A 25561-nucleotide genomic window follows, 5' to 3' on the forward strand; every position below is an offset into this window, starting at 1 on the left:
TAACATGCTATATGTTAATACATGATGATACTACTCAATCCTGCTGTGCTTTTTTAATCTAATTCATTCTTTTTGAATGAGGACTATAATTCTATAACCATATCCTAGTGAATTTATCAACCAGTCTCAGTGATAACTATGAGGTTCAGGACATTCCTTTGTTTGAGACCTTGATGTTCCCCCTATTTATCAACTACATTCTGAACTTTGCAAATTCATAGCTGAAGCTCTGGTTTGACATAACTGGTTCATTTCTGGAGATTTTGTCTTTTGTGAATTATTGGTCCCTTCCACTTTTTCTTATACCATACTGCCCTACTCTGTGATATTTGACTCAACAGATATTTGTGACCAATTTTCTACCTCCCCTTTTATTTTCAGCCCCTCTGCCTTCCCAAACATTAGAGAGGGAGTTTCCTAATGATGAGGATGCTACTCTCTCATCAGTCTGGGACTTCCCTTGGGTAAGGGTCTGTATTTCCTTCAGCAGAATCTAGTTTCTAGTGCCAGTCCTGGTCTTCAGTATTTCCATTTAGAAGAAGCATATTGTATTGAATGAAGAGATCCTTTCAAAGTCAGGAAGACCTGTGTTCAAGTCTCATCTCTGACATTTTGAGTAATATATAATAGCTAGCATTTATTTAAGGCTTGCAGAACATTTTAACAATATTATTTCATTAGAGATCTTACAACAACCTGAGAGGTAAATACGTATTACTTTCAACATTTAACAAATGAGAAAACTGAGGTAGGCAATGAAATGAACTGTCTACAGTCACAGAGCAATTAAGCACCTTAGGCTAGATTTGAGCTCATGTCTCCTTAACTCTTGTTTAAGCACAGTGCTGTGGTAAATACAAATTTCTCAAATCTCACATAACTTCAAGACTATAAATTGCAGCCCGTGTCTATTTGCATGTGCATTCTTCAAGAGTTCCCTGTGACAATGAAATCATCCCATCTCATTCAGGATACCCCAGAACCTAGGACAAAGTGAACATGAGGGTTGAGCAGAAGAGGAACTTCCTAAGATCTGTTTCTCAGGATACATATGAAGTAGTATCTCTGGGAAATGCTTGGAGATCACAGATGAGAGAGAAGGGGCAGGCAGGGAATGGGGGAGACCCTGAAGTCCCAGGAGCCCTCTCTTTGGCTGGGCCCTGAGTCCGGACATCTCTCCTTCCCCCTTCCAGCTTTTTCCTTCCCTTCGAACCTCCTTTCCCAGAGTGAGAACAAGAAGCAAACAAACCAGAATGGAGCTGGCCCCAGGAAACAGCAAGAACCTTCCTTCATTTTCCCCCAGCTTCCCTGATCCCGACCTTAATCCCTGCTCAGCATCCTGTCAGCTGGGCTGTTCTCAAGCTGACATTGCTGCAGGCGCCTTCTCCGAAGCTTTCCCTCAGATCTGCCTCCTCCGGGGACGTCTAAAGAGGAGCCTGAGATTTCTCTGTTACAGACTGGTTCACTCCGTGCCCTCAAGCGAAGCCAGAGCCCTCTTGGGGGGTTGCAGAAGAGGGAGAGAGGCTGGTGGGGAGGGGCTGGGAGGAAGAACAGGAGAGGGGAGTGGGTAGAAAATAAAGCCCTGCAGAGGGAAGGTGTGAGGGTGCTAAGGAACTGGGGAATTAGACTGGGGTCCTTGTTAGAGCCCTCGGGTTCCCCCAAAACCTAGTGTTTCATGAGAGATTTTTTTTGCCATGGGTTCCTTCTGCCCCAGATTGGGGAGATCCATGCCTAGTTGTGTGGCACCATTAGACTGTGAGACAGGATAAACTGAGACTTCATCCTAGAGAGATTGGCTTTTGTCCTGGTCATGGAGATTATGGGAAAGAGGGCTTTGGTGGTAAAACCCTTCTAGGTTAGTAAGGCTCAAAGACCATTCCATATGAAAAAAAAAAAAAGGTCTGGACTAGAGACTGAATTCTAGGTCACTTCTGCCTTTAAATCTCTGTGTGACCCTGAACAAGTTATTTCCTCTCTCTCTCTCTCTCTCTCTCTCTCTCTCTCTCTCTCTCTCGGTCTCTGTTTGACTTTTTTTTTTGAGATGTTCCAGTAAAATTAGTTCCTCTGGTGTGCGAGCCCTTTTCCAGGTTGCTTATCCTACCTTTGGTGTCCACCTGTCTCCCAGCTCTCACCTGTGGCTCCAAGAAGCTGTAGTATGTGACATGGCCACACCCCAGTAAAACTGTCTAGGCAAAAGGGCTAAACCAGGTTGAGGGTAACTGACAGTCTTCAAGTCTGTTTTTGAGTTAGGGGGTGTCTACCTCAAGTGTGTGAAAATGTGTCTGCCTCCCCCCCCCCCCCATAGGAGAATAAGAACAATTGGTTCCAGTAGCCATTAGGGTGACTGAAGCAGATGCTGTGGAGTACATAGTGCTTGGTCAGGCAGTGAAGATGCCAAGGTCATTCACTACAATCCAGGACATCACCAGTCATCTTGGCTTTTGTCCCTACACTGGACTTTGATGAATGGAAGGGAGAGAGAATAAGGCTGATGATATTGTGCATCTCTGCCTCTTTTTCATCCAATTTACCCACAAGTCAAGACATCACCTATGATGTCATTGATCCTCTTCAAAAATGAAGGATGAACAACTCTGGGTTAGTAGTCTCTAAAAGTACCTTCCAATTCTGACATTCTATACCCCAAGGCTCTATGAGCAAGGTTTAGAGTAGGCTGGGAGCTCAAGAGGACTCAGGTTTCAAAGGATTTAGAAAGGAAGCATGTAAAGACCAGGCTGTGAAGTCAGAGGATCTGGTTTCAGTCTTTCCTCAGACTTGCTACCTGTATGATTTTTGAATAAGTCACACCACTGGGCCTCAGTCTTCTCATCTGTAAAATGTTGGGGTTGAACTCTTTGGCCTCTGGTGTCCCTTCCTTGAACCCTGGGTTCAAGATCTGCAGTCCTATTTTTCTCCATCCTATTGGAGAGGTCAGCCAGCAATCTCTTTATAGACGAGGAAATTGAGACCCAGAGGGGTCAAATGACTAAATAGGTAGTTAAGCCAATAGTCACACTTTGGACTTCTGACTCTAAATTTCAAACCTTTGGCATTACTCCATATTATATAGTACTTCAATTAAATATGTGTGTGTGTGTGTGTGTGTGTGTGTGTGTGTGTGTGTGTGTGTGTGTGTAGGGGGTTTGAAAGAGTATTCATATTAATCAATCAATTGACAAAACTTCATAGAACATCAATGCCTTATCCTAGGTGGTGTGAAGATTACCATTGAAACATAATATAAATCCCATTCCCAAGAAGCTTATTTAAAGTGGAATTTATCTTTATATGAGAGAGGCATCATGATATATGAGTCTTCCTATGCCTACCTACATATTGATATAGATTGGTTAGTTGGTTGTTGTCCTTTGCTCTAAAAGAGGTTCAAAATGACAATACTATATTGTAGTCAAAGTACAATATTTCTGACTGTAGCTCTACCACAGGTTGGGCACAAATAATCCTTATGAAGATTTGGAGTGGAAATGTCTAAATTTGTGCATCTCATGATTTTTTTTTGAGCCACTGCAATTCTGCTTCACTCATAGAGCACAGCACCTTTTTTGATGTGGGCATATAATGCTAGTCAGTCCTTTAGCAGTGTTTTTCTTCCATGTCTCACAATTGATTCCAAAGTTCCTCAGAGAGACCTTGAGCATGTTCCTGCATTGTTTCTTCTGACCACCAAATAAGTATCTACATTATGTGGTTCTTCACAAAATAGTCTTTTAGGCAAACATACTTTTGGCATTTGAACAATATGGCTTGGCCATTGGAGTTGTGCTCTCTATATTAGAGTCTGAATACTTGGCAGTTTAGCTTGAGAAAGGACCTCACTGTGCCATACCTGATCTTCTCAGGTGATCTTTAGACTCTTCCTAAGACAATTTTAAAGGAAATGGTTCCATTTTCTGGTATGGTGCTGGTAGACAGTGCAGGTTTCACAGGTATACAACAATGTGGTCAATACTATGGTCAATATTGTGGACCTTCAGGTTGGTAGACAGCCTAAATACCAATTCTCTCCCACATTTTCCTTTGGAACCTTCCAAACACTAATATAGAGAATATATGTATATTATAGCAAAATTCTAGAATCTCAGAGCTGGCAAGGACCCTAGAGGCATCCAATTTAAGATTCTCTCTCTAGCAACTACTCACATATCCCCTTGCCCCCATTCCAGAATATTCCTCTTTTACTATTCCCTTCCCATAGGGAAGGAAACTGGGTCTTAGAAAAGTTAACCTAGAGATGATGCTGAAAATAGGATCTAGAATTCTAGGATCCTACTCCAACCCCCACAGATCTATTCTTCCTCTAGATGAGATTTATTAAAAGTTAGGCAATAAAAAGAAAGATGGATTTGGAGTCAGAGATTCTAATTCTGACTCTGTCACTTAATACCTGTGCAAACCTGGGAAAGATGCTTCTTTTCTCTGGTTCTTGGTTTCTTCTGTAAAATAAAGGAGTTACATTAGTTTACCTCAAATAGATGACTTCTAACATTCCTCTGGCTCTAAATTTTTTATCTTTTTTCTCTCCAGCATGACACCTCCACTCTAATCAACTATTCTTATTGCTATCTAACTATTCTTATTGCTATCTTGCTCTCAGAACTTCCATCCTCTGTAGACTCACTTTCCCCTCTCCTCAACCTCAATTCATCTTCTAACCCTCCTTCCAAACCCAAAGAAAGCTTGCCTATTCCAGGAAGGTATTTCACTGACTTCAGTTAACTTCTGACACTCTGGATACATTAGGGGTTATCTACTGACTTTGCAGCATGTTCATATTCACAGTTCTTGTCAAAGGGTCAGAACTTCAGTGCTGGGGTGGTCCTTATAAGTTTCAACCTTCTCATCCCACAAATAAATGAAGAAATTGAGGACTAGAGAAATGCTGTCCTAAGGTGATACAGTCAGTAAGAGATGGAGTCAGGAAGAGCAGCCTAACCCTTTATCTCTAAATCCCGTGAGTGCTCTTTCTTCTATGCTAGGGTACCTCTCATCCTAGTCATTGCTTCAAAAGTGGTTGTTGTTTTTTTAAATTATGTCCATGTGTCTGTTGAATATGTGTAAAGTCTCATCAGACTGGAAGTCTCCCAAGGACTCCCTTCATTATTCCTCTAATTCCCTCCTCTAAATTTTTAGTACAGTGGATTAAAAGTCAAAGTCCCAGACAGAGCACCACTTCTGCCATTTATTAGCCAAGAGTCCTTTAGTTAACTGACCCTCAGTTAACTCATCTGTAAAATGGGAATAATATTGAGAAGATGGAGGAAAAGAGAAGAAAAGTAAAGAGAAGAAATGACATTTTAAAAGTGTTTTATTAAAGATTAAGACATTATTTGTAAAAGTGCTCTACATGAATTAGCTCAATTGAACATCACAATCATCCTTTGAAGAAAGGTACCAAAAGCATTATTGTCTCCATTAGGAAACTGAAGTTCAGAGAGATGAAGTAACTGACCCCAAAGTTCTACTTTTTTCACAGGGCAGTTGTGAAAATCAAGGAATATCTCTGTAAAAATGCTTATAAAGGATTATACCAAAGGTGGTACTGTTGTTAATGTTCTGTCTAAGATTCTGCCCACATTTGGCCAGTTTCCTGAAAGACTGACTGGATAAGGTACAGCCAGTATTGAAAATGGGAAGTTAGGGTAGCCAGGCCTTGAGGGATGGGAGGGGAACTTACCAAGTTGTCTACTTTCAAAACAAAACAAAACTCACTTTTTCCTTTCCTTTAGTATAGAGGAACATGGTGGTATAGTGGAAAATGTGCTGGACTAAATCAGGAGAGAATTGGTTTGAAAACACCCCTTAACACTAACTGAGGGTAGCAAGGAGGAAAGGCAAATTACATATATTTGCCTCAGTTTTTTCATCTGGAAAATGGGCATAATAATACCAGTAGTGCCTATTTCAGAGGGCTCTTGTGAGGCTCCACGAGACAACCCAGGAAATTCTTTAAAAATCTTAACTATCATCATTGTCATCATATGTACCCCCAAAAGGATTCGTATTTTTCCATGTTCTTGGAAGATCTTGGAAGCATTTTGAGGAACTTTTCTGAGATTCTCCCTCTCATCATTCCCTGCTCCTCCCTCTCTACAGATACCTCTACTCCTCACCCTCAACTCAGGGTCAATAAACTTGCCTTGAACTTTTCCCAAGGTAGGTCCTTCTCTCAGGAAAGGGAAATAGATGTGGTTTTACTCCCTTTCGCTCCCTGCCCTGAGGGCAGGTGCAGCCCACCCAGGAAGTCCTTCTTAACCTTCTTCCAATTGCCTTTGCTCATGGAATCCCAGTCTCCCAAGTTCTCTGAGCTCCCAAAAGCCTACCTGGGGGACTGGAGTGAATGGGTGAGGGTTTAATCCCCCTAAATCCTGCCAAAAAAAACCAGCTTGGGGTGGAGAGGGCTCCCCTTTGAGGACAAGCCTTCTAAAGTGAAATAGGGGGAGTGGAAGGGATACAACCCTGGGAGCCTGATTTCAAAAATCCCCCCCTCACACACACACACACACACACATATACCCTCGACCCCATGGGTGTTAGCCAAAGCATAGGACCCTCATGCCAGCCACTGTCCGGAAAAAATAAACTGTTTCCTGCACCCAGCTCCGAAACAAAGTCTATGAGTGAGCTGTGACACATGTTACATAAATAGAAGCCGCAGAGGGGAAAAGCCTGTTTTCTCTTTCATTATTTATCACTATCTAACCATCTCCAGCTGGGTGAGTAAACAGCCTCATTGGCCTGTAATGAGAACAGGCTGGGGCGATGCAGCCTCGGCTGCCACCGCCGCCGCAGCAGCCGGGGGAAGAGAAGGAGGGAGAAAGAAGGGGAGGGATGGGGGGGGGTGCTTAGGATCATATAGAGGGGCTTCGTGGAGGACTGTGTGCAGCAGAGGGCAACTGGACACTTGGAGAAACTTGGGAAAGGGGATGGGGCCTAAGCCCAAGGCCCTGAGGGTTTGTGGATGATATGGTGGGTTGTGTGGTGGAAAAGTTGGGAAGGGGGTGGGGTGTTAGAGATGAGAACTTAGAGGAACTCTGTGTGTGTGTGTGTGTGTGTGTGTGTGTGTGTGTGCGCGTAACAGTGTGGGAACCTGGAAGGGCAAGTGAGTGAGAGCTTGGCAGTGTATAGGTGTATAGGAATATACCCACGATAGACCGGGAGTCAATGACGACAATAATATTAATTGGAGACAACGCTCCCTCAAAGCCTATGACTGAGTAGGAGAGATCAAAAACTATTTTCCTTTCCATAGGGAGTGGGGTTCTATGGGTGGGAATGCTGTATACACAGTTATCTGAGGGACACTTAATAGATAGATTTTGAATAACTATTTTTATTTATTACTAGGGAGGGCTCAAGGGAAGAGGAACATTGAAAATGTAAACACAGGATTGTGTATATAAGCATTCATTTGTCCAACAAACATTAAGCCCCTACTTCACACAGAGCACTGTGGCAGTGTGCCATAATGGAAGGAATGCCGGCTTGGGCATCTCAAGGATTGGGCTCATATCCAGATTGTAACTTATCACCTCTGAGCCTCAGTTTCCTTATGGCTAAACAGGGTGGAGGAAGGGTAAACCAGATGATGTCTGAGGACCCTTCCAACTCTAAATGTATAATCCTATGTTAGAAACTTTAGACACAAAGTTTAAATAAGACACACTTCCCTCTGGGGTGAGGCATTGAGATTTAGAGGGAATGTTAAGGTTCAAATACCCCTCATTATACAAATTAAAAAAACAACTGAAGATCAAACTGTAACCTTTCTATAATCTCATAGGTAGTTTAAATGACAGAGCCAAGATTTAAATCCCAACCTTCTTCAGAATCAACGATCTTGCCCCTATACCAGCATGTCTGTCATAGAGTTTACAGCCTACAAGGGATGAGGAAAGTACACAAATAATAATGAAAATACAAGAAAGATCTTCAGTTTATCTCAGTCTAGGGAACTGCTGATAGACTATTTCCCTTCCACAACCCAGGTAGCAATTTATTTCTAACTTAGTGCTGAGAGATGCCTAAGGCACAAAGGAGCTTAGAGTGACTTGCTTAGGGTCATATAGTAAAAGTCAGAAAATATAAATTTTAACTTGAGTCTTCCTGACCACAAGCCCAACCCTTTCCATTGTAATATGTTCCTTTATGCAAATAGACTATATTATACAATAATATATTAAATGCATTAAAAAGTACAAAGTTCAGTATGAGGTTCCAGGGGAAAGATAAGGAATATATTTAAGCTCGTAGATGTGTGTGTCTGTGTATATATGTGTGTGTATGTATGTGGATTCTTTGTTCTGTGTCTTAGGGACAAGTCCTCAGAGGCCCTTGAGGAGGACATCAAAGAAAAGACAATCCTTCAGCTGACTGCCTAAAAGTTGTTGGGGCTGTTTTGTTTGCCCTTCCTTCTCTCTCTTTTTTTTAGGTTTTTGCAAGGAAAATGGGGTTAAGTGGCTTGCCCAAGGCCACACAGCTAGGTAATTATTAAATGTCTAAGGTCAGATTTGAACTCAGGTATTCCTGACTCCAGGGCCGGTGCTCTACCCACCTATCCGCCTCTTGCCCTTTCTTCTTAAAGAAGACCAGGACATCCAAGAATTGATGCTTTGACATACAAATTGGATTTAAGTTTAAATTGCACTGTGCAAACTCATCAACTTCACTTTCTCCTTTGGAACCATCTGGCTCCAATGGCCAGCTATGGATCAGTATTCCTGGTGCTAGCCCTAGATGCAGTGGAAGACCTTGGACTTTTTGAGCTAAGGTCTTTAACAGATCTCAGTTTGACTGAGGCAATGCTCATTCAGTGATTAAGGTTAGGTGAGAAAGAGTTGAGGCAAAGAGGCAAAAAATGACTATGCTTACCTAGTAAAAAAAAAATCAAATTGGGAAGGCAAGACCCTCGGGGTTTCTCAGGGATTAAGGCAGGTAAAAAAAATTGAAGCAAAGAAACCCCAACATCTCACTTTCATCACATCAAAAATGGGGATAAGAATAGAAATTATATGCATTTGTGCCCAATGAACAGGGGAGCTTTCTGTTGAGGAAACATTTCATATACAGGTTTACACCTCTGCAATTTATATAGTTACATAGGATGTTGACTGATTAATTGATTTCTCTAAGCTAACAACCAATATTATTGTTGTTGTTGTTGTTTTGTCCAGTTTCAGTGGACAAATGACATCACAGGGTGATTTAGATGTATGAATTGGATTAAAATGAGGCAAAGGTGCATAGCGATCAATATTGCTCTCTTTCACAGTCATCAAAGGCCAGTATCAAGACGATGGCTTGGGATGCAGTGGATGACCTTGGCATCTTTGATGTCTCACCAAGCACTCAGTTCATGATCAGTGAAATAGCATGTTCTTATCTGTCCACTCTGTTAGGAGAAATCTTCACATGCTGGGGGTAGACACCCTAATTTACAGTTGGGTTTGGGGCCTGTTAGTTATTCTCAGACTGATTTTGTTTGCACTCTCTTCATTTCTTAGCCCCTGACAATTCAACTTCTGACCTCATCACTAAAACCTAAACTGCTTTCTCCAAAGTTACTAATGATCTCTTAATTGCCAAATCCAATGCCTTTTTCTCAATCCTCTTCTTAATCACCCTGGGACCTCTGTTGGATACTGTTAGTCACTCTCCTACTTAATCTCTTTTCTCTCTAGATTGTTGTGATACTATTTCCTCCTAATTTTTTTTGTTACCTATCAGATTGCTTCTTTTCATGCTCCTTTGCTGAATTCTCATCCAAGTCATTCCCTATAATTGTAGATGACCCAAAGAGTTCTGTCTTGGGCTATTTTATCTTTTTCCTTTAGACTATCTCACTTGTCTCATCAGCTCTCATGGATTTAATTACTATCTCACTGGTAATTAATGATGATTCTAAAATCTACCTATCCTGCCTTAACCTTTCTGTTGACTTACAGTCTCACAACTCCAACTGCCATATGGCAGACATCTCAAACCAGTTATCTAGTATACATTATAAACTCAAGTGCTGAACTGAACTCATATTTTCTCAAAACTTTTTTCTCTCCTAAATTCCCTATTACTGTTGAGGGTACCCACCAACCTCTAGGCTGGCAACTTCAGTGTTATTCCCGTTTTCTCATTCTTATCCTTGCCAATCTGTTGACAAGATCTGCCAATTTTACTTTTTGCAAGATTTCTTCAATGTGCCTTTCTTCTGCCCTCTGGTACTGCCTGGTGCAGGTCTTCATCAACTCAATCTTGGACCACTGCAATTAGTGGGTCTGCTTGCTTCAATTCTTACTTCAATCCATCCATCATCCAGCTAGTCACCAAAGAGAATTTACTAAATTGTAGATCTGACTGTCACATCCTTCCATCCCACCCCAAAATAAACTCCATTGGTTTCCTATCACCTCCAAGATCAGATACAAAACTTTTCCCTCACTTCACCCAAGGGAGAAAGGCACAACTCTCTGTTGTTACCTTAGGGCCCTATAAGCTGTCACTCATAGTCCCAATAGCTACACCTTTCTGGATACTTTCCCAAGCAGCCAAAGTTGGAAATCTGGCAATAAAAATTACTTGTTGATCATTGTATGCCTTATTTTCTGCATATTTTCTAGGCTTTAAGACTAGAAGATAACCAAAGACAAGAAATCTGTGTACCTGGGCCTCTATAAAGTTAACCAAAGAACCTCATGTACTTATTTTATTCTTCAGAAAGATCCTGGCTGTCTTCTCATATCTCTCCTCACTATCCTAATATGCTTCCATTCATACTAACTCAAAAAAAAGCTATTCCAATATTTTCATTCTCATAGGATTTAGAGTTAGAAAAGGACGTTGGTATATCATCTGGTTCAATCCCATCATTTTATGATGAAGAACAAGAGGTCCAGAGAGGAAAAATCTCTCATCCAATTTTACACAGATAAGAAGCAACATCATTGGGAATTGAACCTATCTTATGACTCCAAATCCCATTTTTAAAGCTCTTTTTCTGTGCCCAATATTTCTTTTCCCCTTGGCCAAAATTTAATCCTTATTATACTAGAGTAAAGCTTCAGTCTTCCCTCCTTTCTACCTACTAAACTATATCCCTGTTGTCAGTGACATAATTTTGAAAGACTGCCTCACTCAAGAGACCTCACCAGATTGGTCCAAGCCATTTGACCCAGAACATCAGGGCTATCTTTTTCTTTCCTACAACATTCAACCCTTGCTGTCCCAATGAATTATGGTAATTTTGTAATAATATAAGTCAATTGTTTGGTCTCATCTTCCCTTGGCCTTAGTACATGTTGAGCTCCTCAGAAACAAGGGTCATATTTGTCATGTAAATGTAAATGTTTTTTTTTACTTTTTGGCATATTTTATTTATGACTTTTGTCTTTACATTACAGTCTTTCTTTTACATCACATCAAACTCTGGATGCATTTTCTCCTTGTGAAAGAAAACAAGTAAAAAGATCTGATGGGTGCGGCTAGGTGGCGCAGTGGATAGAGTACTGGCCCTGGAGTCAGGAGTACCTGAGTTCAAATCCGGTCTCACACACTTAGTAATTACCTAGCTGTGCGTCCTTGGGCAAGCCACTTAACCCCATTTGCCTTGCAAAAAAACCTAAAAAAAAAAAGATCTGATGAAGTAATAGAATTGAACACTATATTCAAAATTCTGTCCTGGTAGTCCACCTCTCCGTTCCAGAGGGAGGCATAGCTCATTGATCTGCTCTCAAAGACCTTCATTATTTTCTCAATTACTCAATGTTTTGACTTCCTTATGGTTATCTTTTTTATTTTATTATTAAATAATAGTGTAAATAGTTTATGGTTCTGCTTTAGTCTTCATCAGTTCATGTAAATATTTCCATATCTCTCTGAATTTCTCATTCCATCATTTCCTTCTGCACAGTGGTATTTCATTATATTCATATACTAGAGGTTTTCCCCCCAATATTTTTGTTAAAACAGAATAGTTTTATTTACAGGAAGGAAAACAAGTAGAAATACTCTACCAAGCAACTATTTGTACCAAAGATGTACATAAATTTTTTTAAATCTCCAGAGTATTTTACAGTCTGGAGTAGGAGAGCTAGAACTGGGGAAAGCTCTGACCTGCAAGATGGCTTCAAGCAAGGTTGGGAGTGATGTGGCCATTCCTCTTGAATTACTGACAGTGCTCTTGGCTGTAGTATATGGCCCTCTAGTTTCTCTAGTGAACCTTTCTATTAAGAGCCAAACTGGGGGGCGGCTAGGTGGTGCAGTGGATAAAGCACCGGCCCTGGAGTCTGGAGTACCTGGGTTCAAATCCTGTCTCAGACAATTAACAATTACCTAGCTGTGTGGCCTTGGGCAAGCCACTTAACCTCATTTGCCTTACAAGAACCTAAAAAAAAAAAAAAGTCAAACTGATGATTAATCAAAGGAATTGCCTCCCCCCAGGGAGTTTCTGTGAATGACTATAGTACTTTCTACTAGAAACTTAGAAGTAATGGAGAAAACTAGAGCATCCTCATCTCCTCAGATCTCAAAACTTAAGTGTAATGAGCAGAACCAAGAGAATTTTACATAATAACAACATTGTAAACAAATTTTAAAGAAGAGTAAAGTATTTGCATCAAGACAATGAGCCATCAGAAGGGACTGATGATGAAACACCTCCTGAGAGGTGAGGGACTCAATGTGGGGAATCCTTTTCAACCCATATCACTTTGCAGGACTTTATAGCCACCATCTAAAGGACTTGATCCTGCCCAAGACTAAACATCTTGGGTTTCCTGATGTACTTAAGTCCTGCAAATGAAAAAGGATTCCTTTTTCTGACCTTTGGTCATTCCTAGAATTTTTATCCACACATTTACAGGAAAGGGATAACTTGGACTGAGATCTGGGAAAAACTGGCCTGACTTCGTGTTCATGGGGATGAGAATATAAGACATAAAGTTGAGGCTAGAACTGCAGGAGGAGAAGGTGTACAAGTGAACTCTTGGGATTGTATTGTCTAGAACCGGTTTTTACCACCCATCACACCTTTAGTTCCAGGGACTTCTACTGTAGATGAGGGATATCCAATGGGGAAGAAGAAAAAGGGGGGGAAAAAAAGAGGAAATGATGGACCTTCCAAGGGGGAAGAAATCTGGATCTAGTAGGAAGGGTTCTTCTCATATTTTTCCCTGACCCCCTCCTTTTTTTTTTTAAAATCTTTTGCCTTCCTCCTACCTTTCTCTCACCAATGAATCAGAAAGCCATTTCAGAGCAGCTACTATGTACTCGGAACTGGGCTAGATACAGTGAGAGATACCAATCATAATAAATGACTTTTAAGTATGATATTAAAGTTTCTAGAGCACTTTACATGATCTCATTTGAGCCTTAGTATCATAGTATCTCCCATTTTACAGATGAAGGAGCTGAGGTGGTTAAGGAGAGAAGGGGAAGGGGAGAAAGGTTAAATAACTACCTGGTGATCACTCAGTCGTGGGAGGGGTTGGATTCTACTGCAGATTTTGCCTGCTGGCCCAGAACTCTATCTGCTACATCACAATGCTTCTTTCCAAAACATTTTGGGGCAGTTAGGTGACCAAGTGCCCTGGATCTGGAGTCAGTAAAACCTGAGTTCAAATCCAACCTCAAACACCCACTAGCTGTGTGACCCTGAGCAAGTCACTTCACCCTGTTTGCCTCAATTTTCACATCTGTAAAATGAGCTGAAAAAAAAGAAATGACAAACCACTCCAGTATCTTTGCCAAGAAAACTCCAAATGGAGTTAGGTAGAGTTGAATTGAACAACAAAAGACAAATTCTTTGCCTAAAAAGGTCATTCTGTAGTTCAATTCTATCCAGTTTTGCAAGCTTCTTTGGGCATTAGCCGTGTGTAGATAAATAGCAGAAAGGCAATTTTAACTTAACTTGTCTGTCCTTGCCGTCATGCAATTTCCAGTTTAATAGGGGAAATGACATATACACAAATAAACTATGTGTTCTTAAGAGGTGAGCTTCCGAGGGTGGGGGAAGGCACTTGTGGAAAGGTAACTCAGAACTGAAGGTGGTGCCTGGTCACATGATGGGTGCTAACGATAAAAGAGCTGGGAGCTCAAAAGAGGAAAAGTTCTTTGTGGGCTGGGAGGGCTCTGGGGACTTAGGCGGACCTTGAAGGCTAGGTAAGCCTTGGCTAGAGGAGCCTTTATCCTCTCCTCTTCCAGCTCATCCTTGGGTCTCAGGCCCATTTTTCTTCCTATGCCCTGCTTCGATACTGTTCTAGTCTGGGTATTCAGTAACAGTTGCCTCTGGGTGAAAATGAGATATAGGTAATAGAGGGAAAAGGGAAGGGTAGAGAAAGGAAAAGATTCTGATTTCTCGGGCTTGGGCGGACAATGTCTCCACTCCACTCTCTCACCCCAGCACACACACTCACATATACACTCCTCGTACCCTCAAACTCCCACCCTCGGGAATCAGATGCGGAACTTAATTTGACCCAAAGACGCAGCCGGTTTCTAATTAATGGAAAATTGCTCGCTCCTTGTCAGGTTATTGTTCATTTCCTGGTCCTTAATGACTGATTTCCCACCAATCAGCCTGCGCTCCCGAGCTTGCCCTGCCACCGCACTGTCCCTAGGCTGCACAGTCCCTTAGGTCGGGGGTAGGGGCGAGGATTTGGTGAAAACACTTTAGAGGACAGGTAGGTCACCACCCACAACTGTGCCTGGGAGTTGGGAAGGGGAAAGTATTGGGGAGGGAGGTGGAATCCAGGAATTAGAAAAGGACCGGATTACTTCATGGAGTCACGGTCGGGTCCCAGGCTGTGAGGGTCCTTTACCTTGCCCTTTTTTCTAGGCTCTCTCTCACACAACTGCGGCCTCTATTCTGGCCATTACGGTAATTCGATAAATCAACTCAACGGTAAGACTTTCCCCCTTGCTTTGAAAGGGGGTGGGGGGCAGCTTTGCGTTTTTGACGGCTCCTGGGGACAGTTCATTAAGGTATCAACTCCTTAATGAAACATTTCTTTGTTAAAATATTCACTGATCTGCAGGGAACAGTGTGGGTGGGGGAGACTGCGGAGGAAGGGAAAGCCCGGGCCCCTTCCTGGTCCAGGGACCCTAATTTGCACTGAGCACAGATCCCCCCCCCCCCCCCCCCCCCCCCCCGCCTGTCTATAGCGGACAGGAGGGAAGGAGCTATCTACAAAATGTGTTTATTTTTGTGTTTGGATACCTAGCACCCCTTGCACACAGTAGGAGATTAATAAATGTTTCTTGAATTGATTTGGATGGAAAGGAAGAAGCAGAGCCAAATGGAGAGGAGGGATGGGAAGCAGATTGGCCATTTGGCTCAGCTCTACTCACAAGAGGGACTCAAATTTAGCAAGAATGGGACAAGAGCTATTATTAGATAAGAATGGTCTCACTGTGCTTGATATCAGCTAGGACACCGCACAAAAGGTAGCTCTCTTGCCATAATTAGTTCATTTAAAACATAGTTAAAAATTCAAATAATGTCTCACTTATTGGCTACTCTATTTTAACTTCATGTATCTTAGAGAAATGTGGTCTGGTGGCAACAGGGTGTGTAAATTGCTTGAGGGAAAACACTTTTGTATTTTAGGATTTTTGATTTTTTTTTGTCTTTGTATCCCCAGACATAAGCATGGTGCTTGACTTTGAGTAAGATTTAATAAAGGCTTGTTGAAATGATGGCACTGAATTGATCTAGTCTTAGAAACCATGAGCCAAACTCTGCTTCCAACTCTTAATAGCTCTATGATCTTGGACTTAAATTGGAGATCATAGTTTTATAATTGGAAGGGGCCTTATATTCTTGGAACCTGACCTCCTCAATTTACAAAGGAATAAATTGAAGCATATAGCAATTCAGTGACTTTCCCAATGTCACATAGTAAGTGTCTAGTCCAGTTCCTATCTACTGCTCCATGTTGTATCTCAGATGATAATGCTTACCCTATCTATCTGACAGGGTTGTTGTGAGGAAAGCCTTATATAAATATAATTTTCTATTTTAAACATCATCATCATTATTACAGCTAAAGCTTTCAAATGTTGGAAGTTGCCCTAGCTTCTTTGGTCCACTGCATATACCTGGTAAAATCATTGGAAAGGGAAATGCATGAGTGAAAGTGGAAGTGGAGTCCTGGATTGGGGAGGTAAGAGAAGAGGCATTGGAAGAAAAGAGGAAGAGTAGAAAGCTAGAACCTGAAAAGAATTTGAGCCAATACTAGCCCAAGAAGGTGATAAGGAGGAGAAAAGAAAGTACTTATGCAGAGAGAAGGGAAACCTAAGGGGCTAAAATTTCCTTGGAAGGAAATCTTTAATCTTCTCCAGAAGGTCTAAGAATGAGCAATGAATCTCCTGTCTACAGTATGCCAAAATGAGTTTAGGAAGAAGAAAACAAAAGATTAGATGAATCCTTATTAGGGATTGTATGAAGGGTATTCCTGTTGGTATTTGTTAAATCCCTGAAATTAGTTGGCTTGGAAGCCCTATTATGTTATTAACAAAAGGGACTGGGACTAATGCCTTGTTGTCATACAGTCACCCCAGTTGATCAACTGAGTACCTACCATTGTTTTGATATGATGGAATAGGGATTGAGAATCTTTATCCTGTCTGGAATATGGTCATGGAAAGCAACATGATAGCACTCAAAGGGACATTAGAGATCCTCTAATCCAGCCATTTTACATATGAGGTAATTGAGTCCCAGAGAAATAAAATTACTTACCCAAGGGTTGGCATACCATTCAGATAAACTCTTGAAACTCATAATCCTCCTCCCCTTCCCCCACCCCACCTTTTTCATTCTATAAATCTTAAGGGATTGATGACCACAATGTTAACCACCAACTAAGGAAATCTGCTTCTTCCCCTAGTCTCCTTCTCCCATGCAAGTAAAATAGCAAAACAGATGGGAGATTGGGGGGGGGGGGTGTTGAGAAGAAGGGAGAGGCGGTGGGGATTGGAAATTGGAAAAAGAACTCGGAAAGACTCAACTCAAGACAACTGGAGGAGTTGGAGAAAAGTCGAAAAAAAACAGAGAGAATAATCTGAGCATATCCCAGAGATCCTACATAGAACTTTTGAGGATTACTTGGGAAGAGAATGAAGGACAACTCAAATGAAATTGGAAGGCCTATTCTGGATTTTCCTTCTCATCCTTTCACAAGAGGGGAAATGTTTCGGATTATTTGCTTTGATTTGGTTTTGTCAGTTATTTTTTCCCTAAATTCCTTGAGATTAGAGTCCTTGTTTTATAGTCCCTTTGTATATCTCTTAGTACTTGGTAAGGGACTTTGCACATAGTGGGTATTCAATTAAAAACTTGCTGATAGGGGGCAGCTAGGTGGTGCAGTGGATAGAGCACCAGCCCTGGAGTCAGGAATACCTGAGTTCAAATCCAGCCTCAGACACTTAATAATTACCTAGCTGTGTGGCCTTGGGCAATCCACTTAACCCCATTTACCTTGCAAAAACCTAAAAAAAACCCCCAAAAAACAAAAAAAAACCTTGCTGAAGGATTGATTGAAATGGAAAATATTTTTTTTCTGGGAGAAATCCCAATGGGAAGGACAAACAGATTTTGGAGAGAAAAAAAAGTTAGGAAAAAAGCATTGAATCATAAGAGATCCCAGGATACTAGAACTTCCTCAAGAATAGCTAGGTGGCATAGTGAATAGAGCACCAGCCCTGGAGTCAGGAGGACCTGAGTCCAAATCCTGTCTCAGACACTTAATACTTACCTAGCTGTGTGACCTTAGGGCAAGTCACTTAACCCTGTTGCCCTGAAAAAAAGAAAAAAAGAAAAACACATAGGTAAGTTTTGGAGATGGAATTTGAAGCTGGGTTCTCTGACTTCAGAGGAGGACCTTTGAGGTCTTCTAGTCCAATCTCCCTCCAAACAGAGAACTCTTCTTTAGCATCTAAAATGATTGAACTATATAATGGTGGGAATATGAGAAACCTTGTAGACCACTTAATCCAATTCCTTCCTTTTGAAGGTAAGATAACTTCTAGAGTGAACACATAAGTTGACCAAAGTCACCTAAAAGTTATTGGTAACTCTAACCCCCATGTTCATTCTCCTCTAATTGAGTAAGAATTTTATCTGTAACACTCTTGAGACTGGGTTATACAATCCTCATTTGAAAACCTCTAAGATCTAAGAAGCTATAACCTTCTGAGGAAGATAGGACTTAGAGCACAAATATTGAACCTGCTGGGAGGGACGGAATTCAGGGAAGCCTGGAGGGATTTGTATGGACTGATGCTGAGCAAGATGAGCAGAACCAGAAAAACACTGTACACCCTAACAGCAACTTAGGGGTTATGATTAACCTTGATGGACTTGCTCTTTCTATCAGAGCAACAATCAGGGACAATTTGGAGCTGTCTGCAATGGAGAATACCATCTGTATCCAGATAAAGAACCAAGGAATTTGAATAAAGTTCAAGGACTATTCCCTTTAATTTGGGTGGGGGGGGAAGATATCTTATTGTCTGATCTTGTTATCTCTTATACTTTTTGTTTCTTCCTTAAGGATATGATTTCTCATCACACTCAATTTGGATCAGTGTACAACATGGAAACAAAGTAAAGACTGACAAATTGCTTTCTGTGTGTGGGGGGAAACAAGATTGGGGGAAAATTTGTAAAACTCAAAATAAATAAAATCTTTAATAATGGATGGCAAAATAATATATTGAACCTGCTGACCTCTTTTCTTCCCATCCCCCCAAAGAATAAGCATCTACTTTTCTCTCATATCCCCAATTTAAAACCCAAAAAACCTCTCTAGCAAATATGAATAGTCAAGTAAAACAAATTTCTACATTGTCCAAAATGTGTCTCATTCTGCATTGTGCCAGCTGATTTTATTAAAAAACAAAAAAGAAATAACTCATTGGTCTGGGCTAAAGGCTGTGACCACAGAGCTAAAGATGCTCCAAGACTTGCTTTTTTCTGAAGGTAATTTAAGTCTCTTTTGTTACTTAGTGTTGAGTCAAAACTGAATTGATGGGACCAGTCAGGGAATGAGCTTGAATCCTTTATAGGTAATAATATTCTTTTCCTCTCCACCCTTTCCAGGTGACTTCAGAGCCAGAAATATTTACTGGGAAGAAATTTGGAAACTCCTTTCTTTATTCCCTGGGAATAGAAATTTGACATATTGTCCTCAAGATCTGTGGCAATTCAGTGAACTTTAAGGGTGTTCTTCATGCTTTCAGTTAGCTTTTTGCGGACTCAAGATCAAATTTAACAAACTTAGAGGTCAATTTAAGGTAGTTATTAGAAAAACACAGATATTGCTATAGTCACCATTCTGTTCCTTCTGAGTCAGAGAGGGCAGCCCATGTTGGAGCAGTATTGATGCTTTGTACTTCCCTCTTCTTCTCTATCTATCTAAAAGCCCCTTTCATCCAGGAAAAGTTATACTAGAAATGATCTCTGTCTTAAACAATTGTAGTTTGGGGCTGTATTAATTATAACAATATTTAATAGTAATCTCCTTTTTGATAAACCCAAAGATTCCAGTTTCTGAAGCAAGAACTGACTCTTCAAAAAAAAACTGCTAGGAAAACAGAAAGATAGTATGGCAGAAACTAGGCATAGACCAACTTTCATACCCTTTACCAAGATAACTCAAAATGGATATAAGATTTAGACATAAAAGGTGACACCTTAAGTCAATTAGGAAAACAAGGAATTGTATACCTGTCAGAAAGGGGAGCAGTTTATGACCAAACAAGAGATAGAGAACATTATAAAGTGCAAAATGGATAATTTTGATTATGTTAAATTAAAAAGGTTTTGCACAAATAAAACCAATACAACCAAGATTACAAGGAATGCAGTAAGTTGGGAAACAATTCTTACAATGTGTATGTCTGAGAAATGACTCATTTCTAAAATAGAGAACTGAGTCAAATTTTTAAGAATGCAAGTCATTCCTCAATTGATTACTGGTCAAAGGAAATAAAAAGGCAATTCTCAGATGAAATCAAACCTATCTATAGTCATGAAAAAAATGCTCTAAATCATCATTGATTAGAGAAATGCAAATTAAAACAACTCTGAGGTACCACCTCACACCTATCAGATTGACCGATATGACTAAAAAGGAAAATGATCAATGTTGGAGGGGATGTGAGAAAACTGGGACAGTAATGCATTGCTGGTGGAGTTATGAACTGATCCAACCTTTCTGGAGAGTTATTTGGAATTATTCCTAAAGAGCAATAAAGCTGTGCATACCCTTTGATCCAATAATACCATTAGTAGGCCTTTATCCCAAAGATATCATAAAAAAGGGTAAAAAAAAACCCCACATGTGCAAAAATATTTATAACAGCTCTTTTTGTAGTGGCAAAGAACTGAAAATTGAGGGGATGCCCATCAATTAGGGAATAGCTGAACAAATTGTGGTATATGAATATGATGGGCTACTATTGTTTTATAAGAAATCATGGGGGCAGCTAGGTGGCGCAGTGGATAAAGCACCGGCCTTGGAGTCAGGAGTACTTGGGTTCAAATCCGGTCTCAGACACTTAATAATTACCTAGCTGTGTGGCCTTGGGCAAGCCACTTAACCCCATTTGCCTTGCAAAAACCTAAAAAAAGAAAAAAAAGAAAAAGGAAATCATGAGGGAGAGGACTTCAGAATAGCCTGGAAAGACTTGTATGAACTAATGCTGAGTGAAGTAAGCAGAACCAGGAGAACATTGTACATACTAACAGCAACATTGGGTGATGATCAACTATGATGGACTTGTTTATTTCAGCAGCACAATAATCAAAAACAAAAGACATGATGGACATTCCATATCCAGAAAAGGAACTATGGAGTTTAAATGCAGACCAAAGCATTTTTAAATTTTTAAAAGTTGTCTTAGGTATCATTTTTTCTCTCTCTAATATATTTTTTTCTATTTTGATTTGATTCTTCTTTTACAATATGATTAATAAGCATCTATGTTTAACATGTTTATACATGTATAGTCTATATTACATTGCTTTATATCGGGGGAGGAAGGAGGTAAGGGAGGGAGGGAGAAAAATGCAAAACTCAAAACCTTGCAAAAATTGATTGTTGAAAACTACCATTGTATGTAGTTGGAAAAATAAATATTTTTAAAATTATAACAATAGTTAGCAATTATATAGTATTTTACAAATATCCTCTCATTTGATCTTTACAAATAACCTGGGAGGTTATCATCCCCATTTTGTTCTGTTGGGTTTTTTGTTTGTTTGAGTTGTATACATCACTTTGAGACTCCATTTGGGTTTTTCTTGGCAGAGATGCTGAAGAAGCTTGCCATTTCCTTCTCCAGCTCATCTTATAGACGAGGAATCAAGGATTAAGTGACTTGCCCAGGTTCACACAGCTAGTAAGAGTCTGAAGAGAGATTGGAACTCAGAAAGATGAGTCTTCTTGACTCCAGGTCTAGCACTCTGTCCACTGAGAAATTGAGGCAAATAGAGGTTAAATGACTATCCAGGAACACAAAACTGTAAGTGCCTGAGGTTACATTTGAACTCGGGTCAACCTGCTTCAAGACCTCCTCTGTTCATCCACTACTCCACCTCAGAGCTGTAAGAGAGGCACAGGTCCTGTCCAGGATGAGAGTCACTAAGTACTTTACTGTCCTGGTTAAATGACATCAAGAGGAATGTGTTCTGCTGTGGGCTATACGATTTAGGAAGAGCATTGATAAGATGGGGATCATCTGGAGGAAAGGAAACCAGGATGAGAAAAGACCTTGAGATCATGATATGTACAAATTAATGAAAGGAATTTTCATTTGATTAGTTGGGAGAAGAGAATGTGAATTGTGTCACACATATGAATATGTATATATATACACGGCATGTATAAGTGAATTAATATGTATTCATGTGTTTTATATAAACACATGTCATGTGCACATGTATTAGCAGGACAGGCGAACCATCTTGAGATGACTGGCTTCAAATATTTGAAGAGCTGTCATTGGGGAGAGGGATGGGGCTTGTTCTGTTTGGCCCCAGAGAGTAGAACAAGGAACTATGGGTAGAAGCTGCAGAGATGCCCATTCAGGCTGCTCCATAGAAGATAACTGTTTTCACAAAATTAGAGTCATCCAAAGTCCAATGGGCTGACTCTCAACAGAGCTCTTTAAACCCAGACTGAGCATTATAGAGAGGATTCTCAGCCAGGTACAAGATGAACCTGGTGGCCTGAGAACCCTCCTAACTTTTAAATGATGTGTGATTTCCCTGCCTAGGCTGTCATCACCACATGTCCCAATACTGGGTCCATCTGGCTTATTTGACCTGGAATGTGAACTCCCCAAGGGAATGACCTACAGTTGTTGGCACTTGGCTCCCCACAGCCAAGTGTGTTCCTAGAGGCTGTCTAAAATATGGACACAGAGCCCAGGAATTCCTTAGCAAAGATAATAGTGAATATTTATATTGACATCTAGATGAACACTACACTTTCCACCAAAACCAAGTGCATTGTCATTCTTATTTTATAGATAATGAAAGCAAGGTTCAGAGAGGTCTAGCAACTTGCCCAGGCTCATATATCAGTAAAGGACAGAACTAAGACTCAAATCTGGGTCAGTGACCTCCCAAGGGAGAGAAGCAGTGTGTAATAGTGGAAAGTCACAGATTTAAGGCCAGGACACCTTGATTCTAATTCCTTTTTATTCCATTCTACCATTTGTTTGACCTTGAGCAAGTTACATGGGCCTCAGTTTCCTTTTCTATGGTCTCTTCCATGCAATTAATATGCATTTATTAATTGCCTACTATGTCCCAGCTAGGTGGTATAGGGCAACTAGGTGGCAAAGTGGATAGTATGCCACACTGGGAGTCAGGAAGACTAACCTTGAGTTCAAATCCGACTTCAGACACCTAGCTGTGAGATCCTGAGCAAGTCACTTCACCGTTTGCCTCAGTTTCCTCCTTTGTAAAATGAGCTGGAGAAAGAAATAGTAAACCACTCTAGTATCTTCCAAGAAAACTCCAAATGGTTTCACAGAGTCATACTTGAGTGAACATCAACACTGTACTAAGACTCTGAGTATACACTGGAATATATATACACACACACAGAGGAAACAGTGCCTCAAAGAGTTTTCATTTTGCTGAAGAATGTGTGTTGAACATATATAAGTATACAAAAAATAGTATCCTATACACATGATTGAACATATACATATATTTGTGTGCACACATTTGCCAGAATTATGATTATGTCTGTGTAGGCTTCTCCAGGTAATGGCCCTTCATCTAATCTGCCAATGAAGGTTGGTATTTGCTTTTCAACCTATAGTTTTGAAAGGTGTCCCAGGTCAGTTAAGTTAAATGACTTCCCCAGGTTCTGGAACCTCTACTGCCTGCTATGCTGCTTCCTATACAAAATACATAGAAAATACATATGTTGAGGGGAGTTACCAGCAACTGAGAGGATGGGAATGATGGTGCTTGAGATTAACTGTGTATTCTAAGATGCGGAATGAGAAGAGACGTGAGGGACTGCTGATGCAAAGGTGAGGAGACAGGAGATTGCAGTGCCTTGTTAGGAAGAGGGAAATGGTCCAGTTTAGCAGAGTTGACTATGTGATGAGGGAAGGGATTGCTCCCCCGTACGATGCTAACATCCTTCCCCCGAAACCCAATGTCCCAGAAGAATTTCAATTCCAAATCTGACCTCTTTTCCGGGTCCGACGGGGGGGGGGTGTCTTTTCCCCCTCCCTTCCCCACATACAACCAGACACGGTTCAACTGGCAACTATACACAGAAATAAGTTCTCTCACCCTCCCCATCTCCTCCCGGTGTTCCAAGCATAAATTATCTGGATAATTTCTTGTAGCCCCCACTTCGTTTTAATCGGGTCGAACTGCCCAAGGACCAGTCCCCGGTGTTATTTGTAAGCTGGTGACCCAAACTCCTCTCCAAGAAAACGCCCTGAAATGCGGCAGCGTCTGAGCTGTAGCTTCGGAGCGCTCCTGGAGAGAGATCTGGGAGCCAGCGGGGTCCGGCTCTAGGGCTGCTTCACCAGCAGAAGCCATCCCGGGCCCCCGGCTCCGGGATGCGAGGAGGGGCGGGGGGGGGGCGGACAGCAGCTCCAGCTCCAGGGAGAATCTATCTGCCAATCAGCAGCGAACTAGGGGAACATGCACCCCCGAGCTTGGCTGGAGGTGCTAGGCGGTTTGGGGAGGTGGGGAGCGGAGAGGATGGAGTCCAGAAAAGACTCGGAGTAGAAAGAGGCTGTTGCCAAGGGATTCCCGCCTTCTCCTTCTGGCCTAGGAGTCTTCTAGACCCGTGCCCCAAGTTCTCCTCCCTCTCTCTCTGCTTCCCACCCTTCCTCCCCAAAAGACTATGCTCTCCTCAGCCTTCCCTCTCCCGCGGCTGTTTCAGTAAGAGTGAAATCGACTGCACCTGTTTTAGATGAATTATGGTAGCTCTGGAAGTTCGTCTCCCCCTTCTTCCCTCCCTCCCTGCCCGGCTCCCTCCCTTTCTCCCTCTCTCCCTCCCCGGTTCGCTCCCTGCCGCTCCCCCTCCTCCTGCTCCTGCTCCGGCTCCGCTCCTGCCCCCGCCCCCTCCCGCGCGCACTCACTCACTCGCAGCCCCTGCTCGGGCGCAGCCCCCGTCCCGGAGCCCCGAGCCGCCGGCCCCTCTGCACCGGACAGCGCCGCCGGACGGCCGGCCCGGGACGGAGCCCCCCCTCCCGCCCCGAGCCCCGGGAGGGCGCGGCGGAGGCGGCAGCGGAGGCGGGGAGGAGCCGGGGCCGGAACAAGGGCTGGGCCGGGGGCGGGGACGCCGGGGTCCGGAGGAGCCGAGAGGAGCGGAGGACGCGAGCGGGAGAGGAGGCGAGCCAGCCGAGCGGGGCGCGGGGAGCCGGAGCCCCAGCGGGAGCGGGAGTCGGGGCTGGAGCCGAGCCGGAGGCGCCCCGGCGGGGCCATGCCCCGGAGGGGCTAGGGCGCCGGAGCCCAGAGCGAGCCGGGCTGCCCGGGGGGAGGGGAGGCGCCCGAGCCCAGCCCGAGCAGGCGGCGGCGCAGGCCGGGCAGCGGCCGCGCAGAGCCCATGCCCCGGGCGCGCTGAGGAGTCCGGAGCCCGGACAGGTAGGCGCGGGGGCCCCGGCGGGGAGCGGGAGCCGGGCGGCCGGGCCGCGGGGCCGGGGCCGGAGCTCGCCCGCTCACTCTGGCTCACTTTGTGTTTGCAAACTGCCGGGAGACGGAACTGGGCCGGGCTTCGCGCTGACTTTTTTTTTTAATCTTGAGATGGGGCGCTCTGCCGGGCAGTGACCACACCGCGCAGTTCCTTGTACCCCTCACCCTACTACCCTCCTGCCGCTTCTCCCCCGCCCCCCCCCCCCAGACTGAGCCCGGTCTTAGCGTTGTCCAGGGAACAGGTGGGGGCAGCCGGCCAGTGGGGGCGGGGAACCCTCGGAGTCGCACCCCCCCCCACGCAGGGAAGAGGCTGCTTATCCCGCCCTCACCCCGTCTCTCCACCCTGGCAGACCCCCTTCACCCCCCCCCCCC

The 25561-nt window shown here is 42.7% G+C and overlaps 1 protein-coding gene and 1 long non-coding RNA gene across 4 annotated transcripts in view; one reads left to right on the forward strand and one right to left on the reverse strand.

Annotated features, from left to right (window-relative positions):
• Positions 1-24694, reverse strand: part of LOC141523601 (uncharacterized) — a 40634-nt gene extending 15940 nt beyond the window's left edge. The window contains exons 1-3 of one of the 2 annotated variants that reach the window (XR_012478530.1): positions 24641-24694; positions 22901-22992; positions 17766-17807 (exon numbers count right to left, since the gene is read on the reverse strand). This is a non-coding gene — a long non-coding RNA (uncharacterized LOC141523601). Of the gene's footprint in view, positions 1-17765; positions 17808-22900; positions 24008-24640 lie in introns of those variants that run through there. The other variant, XR_012478529.1, reaches the window with a different exon arrangement.
• A 364-nt stretch (positions 24695-25058) lies between these two features.
• Positions 25059-25561, forward strand: part of FOXP4 (forkhead box P4) — a 107905-nt gene continuing 107402 nt past the window's right edge. For both annotated transcript variants that reach the window (XM_074236910.1, XM_074236911.1), the window contains exon 1: positions 25059-25141. The gene's annotated coding sequence lies outside the window, so the exon portion shown is untranslated. The remainder of the gene's footprint in view (positions 25142-25561) is intronic.

The sequence above is a fragment of the Macrotis lagotis genome, chromosome 5, assembly GCF_037893015.1.
Source record: "Macrotis lagotis isolate mMagLag1 chromosome 5, bilby.v1.9.chrom.fasta, whole genome shotgun sequence".
Taxonomy (NCBI): Eukaryota; Metazoa; Chordata; class Mammalia; order Peramelemorphia; family Peramelidae; genus Macrotis; species Macrotis lagotis.